Source organism: Erythranthe guttata, chromosome 3 (genome assembly GCF_056151865.1).
Source record: "Erythranthe guttata isolate IM_541 chromosome 3, IM_541, whole genome shotgun sequence".
NCBI lineage: Eukaryota > Viridiplantae > Streptophyta > Magnoliopsida > Lamiales > Phrymaceae > Erythranthe > Erythranthe guttata.
The window spans coordinates 6,713,631-6,722,494 of NC_142535.1; the positions used below are offsets into that span (position 1 = coordinate 6,713,631).

Below are 8,864 nucleotides of genomic sequence, written 5' to 3' on the forward strand. Positions count from 1 at the left end.
AAGGATAAGTCGTATTATAAATCTTTTATTTAATATGATTTTTAAAATTTAATTTGTAATTAAATTCTAAATTATTGTTTGTCTAATTATATTTTAAAGTTTAATTGAAAAGGATTTTTATGTAATTTTATATGTAATCTAGGGTTCGTACTTTTTTTACAGGGTATGTACTAATCCTACATGGCGTATTTTTATTGGTTGGTTACGGTCCGAGAAGTACAACCCTCTCGGACCCTAGACAACCCCTACTATTTTTTATTGATAAAGTATTTAAATATATTTCTTTTTGACCTTTCGAAATATAATAGAGGTAACTACGTATATCTGACATTTTTTAATTTAATTTTGTTATTAACAAAAATAATGGCTTCTAATTTCTTTTTAAATTCAAATTACATAAAGAAATAGATATAGAATAATATTCGCTATTTTTTATTGATAAAGTATTTAAATATATTTCTTTTTGACCTTTCGAAATATAATAAAGGTAACTACATATATCTGACATATTTTAATTTAATTTTGTTATTAACAAAAATAATGGCTTCTAATTTCTTTTTAAATTCAAATTACTTAAAGAAATAGATATAGAATAATATTTCGCTAGAAGGAGGGGTCGAACCTCCGACCTTGTGGTTAACAGCCACACGCTCTAACCAACTGAGCTATTCCAGCAATTACATTAGATTTTTTTAATACAATACAACTAAATAAATTAATACATACTTAATAGTACATGAATCATGGGAAATTTAACATATTCCAATATTTCCAATTTCAACATCAAGCAAACAATAAATTTTTTTTTAGGAAGAATAAAATTTTGTTAGGCAGATTCTGCCAATTATTGAGGAAGGATACTAAACCAAATCTAGTGATAAGAGAATGCACCAAATGATTACCACTACGTTTAACAAAGGAAAACTCTCATAACACCAATGAACTTGCAATAAGCCAAACAATCTTCTATGAAGGCAGCAAAAAATATGTAGTACGCGTATATATGTATGTGTATGTGAATATATGTATATATAATATATGCATGCATGTGTTAGAAAAAATGCACTTATATGTAAAATACATAAGGCACGTATGGATACACTAGTCTAGATTAGGGTGTTTCAAAATTATAAAAATTAGAGAAAATCCCCTCATCTAGGAAAATGAGTTAAGGAAATACCCCTTCTAAAAAATAATTAGAGAAAACCCCCTTACCTAATATCCTACCCAAATGCTATGTTAATAATTTCCAAACCACCCTTATTAATACTAAATCTCATTTTCACGTTTCAAAATCCTAGCCCATTTCATTTGCCGTTCTTTCTTCTTTTTTTTTCTCATATTTTCTTCTTGACTGAAATTCGCAGGAAAAGCAAGGCGTCGTCGGAGAAGGATATCGGACAACGACTCTGGAAGAATGTTTGACGGCGACCGATGGTGGTGGTGGTGGAAGAACGTTTGTCACCGCCCCCCGCCGTCGCATGAAGGGTGGTGACAGATCTGTTCTTGGCAGCGGTGGTTTCCATCGACGACGCTGAAGATGATGACTGTCAATCGTCGTCGAGGACGCAGTGGGTGTGGTGTGGTGATGATGGGGTGGCTGGGGTGGAGCTCTGGCCGCGAAGGCTAGCGACGACGAGGTTAATTCGGCTCGACGATATGAAGACCCCGTCAAACAAGTTGTTGCCGACGCAGATTGTTTTCTTAAACTGATTGATTTGTTTTTATTTAAAATTCTTCATCTCCATTAAAATTTGATTTTGAATTCTCTGCAGCAAAAAAATTTGTGGAGTAGAAATTGATGGACTAATTAATTACTGTTTGTTTTATTATAATTTTATCTGTCGAAGAAATCACGTTTCCCAAACAACACGCATACTACTTGATATCCATCATTAATCTGTTGGAGTCTTATTTCTGTTTTGGGCCATTCGTCATCTTCTACAGTAGCATTTTCTACAACAACATGAATAGTGTGTGTGGCGGCGGTGTGGTGACGATGGGGAAGAAGATTTAGTGTTTTTTTGGTAGATCGGGAGGATGATGGCGAATGTAGAGAAATTCGCACATGCTGGAATCTTAATCGACTATGCACATGTACAATAGTCGATTAAGCTAATCGACTATGCTCTGGTAGTCGATTAAGGTTGATCAACTCCAGTTTATTATTATTTTTTTTTTGGTTTTTTTTTATCGATTCCAATTATATAAATCAATTATAATGTTAGTATATTTTTTGTGTTTTGTAAAATGTAGTTGATTTTGCATTTTTTGCATTTTTGATTTGTTATTTTTATTAGGAGATTCTTAATCGACTATGCTCTGGTAGTCGATTAAGGTTGATTGACTCCAATTTTTTTTATTTTTTTTTTGGATTTTTTGTTTATTGATTCCAATTGTATAAATCAATTATAATGTTCTTATATTTTTTGTTATTGTAAAATATAGTTGATTTTGCATTTTTTTTTTTTGCAGTTTTAATTTGTTATTTTTAGTAGCAGACTCTTAATAGACTATGCTTCATCGTAGTTGATTAATACACTGATATAGAAAAAAAAATTAAAAAACAATTTTTTTTTTTAAAGAATTTCCTTAATAATCGGCTATGAAGCATAGTCGATTAAGGCTAATCGACTATGCTTCAGAGTCGATTAAGAAAACTGATACAAAAAAGAAGGGAAAAAAAATGGAAGAAAACCAACAGGCAAAAAAAAACAAAAACAAAAAATCGCTAAGCGCGTGACCCAGTAATGATGTGGCGGGCGGGGGTAAAGATGGAAAACATAATGACTCAAAATGGGCGTGGGTTTTTCTCTAATGGAGAGAAATAGTTTGGACATCTCTCCATTAAAAGAAGTAATGAGGGTGTTTCCTCAAAGAACCCATTAAAATTAAATCATATACTTAGGCATATATAGAAATTCTTACATTTAACTTAAATGGTATAATCATTTTATATAATTCACATAATAATATAATTCACATATTTTCGAACAGATAAAAATAAGGGTTAAATACAAAAACACCCATTTACTATGGACTTTGTATCATATACCCCCCCTGTACTATACATAAATACAAAAGCCCCCTTCATATTACATTTTTGCCAAATTATGACAAAAATACCCCTACTCAAGCATATATATATATATATATATATATATATATATATATATATATATATATATATATATATATATATATATATATATATATATATATATTGTTTTTTTTGAGCCATTATCCATTGTATATTTTTTTACCATTTTCAGTCAATTTTACATGAAATTTTTTTATATTTATATTTTTTTCTCAAAATCATCTAATTGCTTGGATTTTTTTAGTTTTCTAAATAAAATTTTTATATTTGTCATTTTGAGTTTCTTCATTTTTTTTTCTTAAATGTCTTCCGGTAGTTCAAATATCCTAAGATTATTATTGTTGAGAATTTGAAATACCGGAAGACGTTTAAGTAAAAAAAAAAAGAAATTCAAAAGGACAAAAATATAAGGTTTTATTCAGGAAAAAAAAATCTAAGTAATTAAATGTTTTGAAGAAAAATATAAAAATATTCCAAGTAAAATAAACCGAAAATTTTAAAAATATAGTGGACAATGGCTCAAACAAACCCTTATATTTATAGGCTTAGCATGGGTATTTACGTCGAATTTTGGAAAAAATATAACAGCAGGGGGATTTTTGTATACTATTGGCGACGAAAATAAATTTGTTGTGTATACATAATACATTGGCAACGATATATAATTGCCAACAAAATATATTCATTGTGCATTCTAAATGTATAGGCAACGAAAAATATTTGCCAACGACATGGATTCGTTGCGCAAACTAAATGTATTGGCAACAACTTTTAATTCGTTGCCCCGAACTTTCCGTAACAAATAAAAGACAACGAAGCTAGCAACGACTTATTTTTGTTGCGAATGGAATTAGCAACGAAATTATATACTTTCCACAACGAAATTCGTTGTAGCCAAATGCGAAATTTCTTGTAGTGCATTTATGTCATGCATACAAAATGACTATTTATGTCAAGGAAAACAACTATATAGGTCACATGATAACAAAAGCGACTATAAAATGAAATACAATTCAAGCTAAAACAAAAACAAATAATGTCACTTCAATTCCAGCAAAAACAACTTATTACTCTCACGATAACAAAAACAACTATAAAAAGTCTAACAATAAACGACTACAAAAATTACTCAATTCCAGCGAAACCCTAACACCGCCATGCGAAATAAACCCACAAAATAAAAAATAGAAATCTAACAAATAGCTTTAAAATATTCAAATTCCAGAGAATCCTAGTGTCGCCAAGCAAAAGAAACTAACAAATGCATCTAAAACTCTTGGGAAGCCTGTTGAAGCAGCTCCTACCGCCAATCTTTAGTAACCGCGCCGCCGCCGCAAATCCTAACAAAGTAGCGGCACAAGAGTCGTTTTAGACTTCCACGTCGATGACCTAACCTAGCGGATGATTTGTTTGTAATTGTTGCCGTCAGATTTTTCATCGTTCTTCCACATGAGATTGAATGACCTACAGAGAAGAGAGAAAACGAGCGAGCGAGAGGAGAAAGAAAGAGAGATATACGATTATGGAAGTGGTGGATTGTGCGTGATTACATATTTAATTATTCAGAATTATTCGGGGGTAGATCAGTCATGTGAAGTCTTATTTTAATTAAAAAGTGATTTTATTGAATAAGGGGGGGGGGGGGGGGGGGGGTGTTCTCACTAATATTAAAAAAGGGGTTGGATCCACCTTAACATACTCAAATGTTTTGGGGGTTCTCACTAATTATCCCATTAATGTATGGCGTATACTATTGGAATTTGTTGCGTGCAATTATTATGATTCTCGAGCATAAATTAAAAAGCCTTGTCGCAAGCCGAAATCCATATATAGTAACATAAAGAATGTAATAAACGATAAACGAACCCCTAATTAATAAAGATGTTGATTCTCCCTCCGAGTTTGCGATTCAGATTTTCTCGTAGCCCATGTATATACCGTAAATGAAATTTTAGTGAAGCAATTAATCGACATGTACGACGGTGACCGCTCCGTGAATTTAGTTGATAGATATCGTATAACCACCCTCTCCCGAAATAGCATTTTCGTTTACATTTGGAGGGGAAAAAAAACTTTCAATACCTCAACGGGTTATAAGTTTATCGATCAATTATCAAAAACTATCAAAAATAAAATACTACTAAATCGGAATATCAAATTCAGCATACAAAAATAAAATACTATTATGTTTTTTGCATCTCTTATTTTAATAATAATTTTTAGAAGACTGACACAACAAATCTAAAGCCCAGTGGGCTAATTAGGGCGGTGCCCTAAATACCTGCACTTTCTTTTTCCGACACTATAAAACGGACTGAAATTTTCTGTCTGAAGCTGCGCCGTGCTTGTGTCTGAAAACCCGACAGAAAAAAATGCCACCGATACCTTCGCTGGAAGATCTCCATCGCCTAAGGCCGCCGCCTGAACCTCCGCCGCCGAGGTATGCCTTCAATTCCATCTTCTTGATTTGCTGTTTGCATGCAAAAAAAAAAAAAAAAATGGATTGATTTTTTTTTTCTGGTTTTGGCTATCCGATTTGATTATGGACATGTTTTTTGTTCCGGATATTTGATTTGTGGTGTGTTTCTTTTCCGGGCAGATTTATTCAGACAATTTATTGATTGATTTGTAACTTTACACGTTAATTACATTGTTTATTGACAGATCTTTGTTTTTTGTTTTAAACCCCGATTTGATCATGTTTGATTATTACACAGATGGATGTTTAAAAACCTGATTTATACTTTCTTTTTATTTGCTTTTTTGACATACAGATGGAGGAGAAGCATATCGAACAATATTCTTGTCAGCGACATTAGGGTAAACCAATAATTCTCTGACTTTAACTTTTATCGCATCGATAGTTTCATTATATTTTTTCAATATATTTCTTATCGAGAAAAAAAAATCAGTTTTATTGTTAACAAAATTTAAGATCTCTTTAATTAGTAGTGCAGTTGATAGTGTTGGAGTGTTGGAAAAGGTTGATAATTATAGAATTATCCAGTGTGCTATTATCTTCCTTAAAGCCACCTTCCATTTACTTATCAATTGCAAGGCGGAAATTTTTAAAAGGTGCGGGCACAAGATTTGGAGGTTAGTTGTGGCACATCTTAATTGATTTGGGGACTACTTGCTCGCCTGCTTGGCTGTGCACCAATGCTAGAGAAGCTGTGCACCAATGCTAGAGAAGCTGATGTTCAGATCGGTAATGTTACGAAGTTATTGTGATTTGACTAATGTTTAATTTCTCCATGGTTGCCTTGTGTTAATTTTATTTTATTCTTAAGTTGTGTAGGGTTTTGACGATGATGGTTCTTAATGTGGAACACATGGGGTATATCTCGAGGATTTAAATGAGGTATTATTGTTTTTCCTATTCTTTTATGATACACTTTTGAATACATGCATGGATTAACCAAGTAATTAATATTCTGAATTATTATTTTTTTTTAACTAAAAATGATTTATTTTTTTCTTTTTTAAGGCCAAGATAGCTGATTAATCATATTAGAAGATATGACATTGAGCTAGATTTTCTAGATTGGTGTATTTGGATTGCTCGTGGAGGAAAATCTATTCGTCCAATTGAGAAAAACATTCTCATACGAGGATATGTAATCAGGGAAATCGACCTAGTTTATATAAAAGAGGAGCTACATTCATATGAATATAAATTAGCTTTATTCCGACTGAATTTGAGGTGCCAGAAACATTATGATATTTTAGAATGTTCCTAACACCTCAAATTCGGTCTTAGGAGAAAGAGAAGACGCTGATAGGAAAACAAAATGTAGCGACAAGACAAATTAATTCATATGAATTTAACTCCTCTTTATCGTCAACTCCGTTATTTCCCCTTTCTATCCCTTATAGAAACAGTTCACTTTTCGTTTGTTGAAATTATATATGAACAAGTGTACTTGCGTCAAAGTTTGTAGATTGTATTTTACTATGTACGAAACTAGTTTTTCAGGTTCATATGTTTGTAATAATCTTGGACTTGTCTTATTCTTAAGAATGTATCTTGCCAAAAGATGTAATGATCTTTAATATTGACGGAATGTTATTAGGAAACCCGATAAATCTTAAAATTCAAAAAGAATAAAAATTATCATGCAACTATGACATAGTTACATAATATTTTAATTATAAGTTCTTCCCCAAGATTTCCTAACAATTAAGTAATTTCATGAATGAAGAAATTTCTGTTAGGATATGCGAAACATTTGATACACACTGCTGAACGAAATTTTATAAGTAACTAGCATTTTTTCCCCGTGCGATGCACGGGATCTTATTTTAAAAGAGAAAAAAATAAACACATTAATACATAATAAGAAAATGTAGTACACTAAAATAGTAAGATTTAATAATGTAATATTATTCATATTTTATATAACAATATTGTTTTAAAATCTTACATATTAAGATTTATAATCCAAATTAGAGAAAAAAAAAAAAAAAAAACTACCGAAGTACCATTAGGGTAGGATTCTTCACGGTTGCCCAACGTTTTTTCTTTTATATATAGATTTTTAGATTAAGTACGATTTTTATGTATGGAAAGTTGATAGTATTGTGCCTAAAATACTTGTCAAATTGTTGATAGAATGGCTCAAAATGTGATCAAGTCAAGTATTAATGACTACGAGGGTAAATAATAAAACCCCCATGCGTTAAGGAAAACCTACACCAAACTCCTCTGTGCTTTTTTTCTTGCGTAAAATCCCCTTGTGTTTCATTTTACTTTACACGAAATACCATTTTCCGTTATAAGTTAATGCATTTAACTATAGAGGAGATTTTATGCAATTTTCATAACAGGCGGGGATTTAGTGCATATTTTCAACAATATAAGTGGTTTTTATGCAAATTTAATTTATTCGTTTAAATTTCGTATTATTTTCTTAAATTAAGTGGAACACGTTTATTCAGTTACAATATGAAAAATAGAAATGTAATAGGTGATGTCAATGTTTTTTAGGAAAAAAGAAAAAAAAAATTATATGATATAATTTATGAATTTATAATTTTGATTTTTTAAATTAATAGATGCATTCGACTTAGTTAAAGAAAATAATGTGAATTTTTAATGAATAGCTTTTTTTTTTTTGTGCATAGACCCCCTTGTGTTGCAAAACCATGCACCAAATCCCTCTAAGTTACACAAAACTTGCATAAAATCCCCTCTATAATTAACGGTGTTAATTATTAACGGAAACGGGGATTTCATGCAAGGAAAAATGAAATACAAGAGGGTTTTACGCAATACAAAAGAACACATGAGAATTTGGTGCATGTTTATCATAACACGGGGTGATTTTATGTTGTTTACCTCTGACTATGGTCCATTTTATATATATATTTCAAAAGAATAGGAAATCTTAGTAAGTATAAGGATTGCATGCATTTATTAAGAAAAACTTTGACGCGAGCCAAAATATAGTCTATCATAACAATGAATAAGAGGTTGTTGCAATTAGTACCCTTGTAAAAATCACAACTGTGCGTTCTACCCTATCATAATTTATTTTGCAAAGATGGAAGCTGAGATGGGTTTGACGATGGCTGTGTGGTAGGCTGTTGAGCAAAGTTGGCGGCAGAGAGGAGTTGGGCGGTTGGTGGTGTTGGAGGAGGCTGGTTCACGGTGAAGAGGACTGATGAAATTTTGGTATGTGAAGACCAATGTTTTGAAACCCGGACCAGACCGGCCGGTTCGACCGGTTCAACCGCGAACCGCTACCTTGTCCGGTCCGGTAGG

At 31.8% G+C, this 8,864-nt stretch overlaps 2 long non-coding RNA genes and 1 other non-coding gene across 3 annotated transcripts; 2 read left to right on the forward strand and 1 right to left on the reverse strand.

Annotated features, from left to right (window-relative positions):
* Positions 1-601: 601 nt before the first annotated feature.
* On the reverse strand, positions 602-675 carry TRNAN-GUU (transfer RNA asparagine (anticodon GUU)). Its single transcript has one exon. It is a non-coding gene; the product is annotated as a tRNA-Asn (tRNA).
* A 4,736-nt stretch (positions 676-5,411) lies between these two features.
* LOC148771660 (uncharacterized) lies at positions 5,412-6,196 on the forward strand. Its single transcript, XR_016030501.1, has 3 exons — positions 5,412-5,540; positions 5,875-5,920; positions 6,036-6,196. It is a non-coding gene; the product is annotated as an uncharacterized LOC148771660 (long non-coding RNA).
* Positions 6,197-6,407: 211 nt separating this feature from the next.
* LOC148771661 (uncharacterized) lies at positions 6,408-7,186 on the forward strand. Its single transcript, XR_016030502.1, has 2 exons — positions 6,408-6,461; positions 6,588-7,186. It is a non-coding gene; the product is annotated as an uncharacterized LOC148771661 (long non-coding RNA).
* The last annotated feature ends 1,678 nt before the right edge of the window (positions 7,187-8,864 follow it).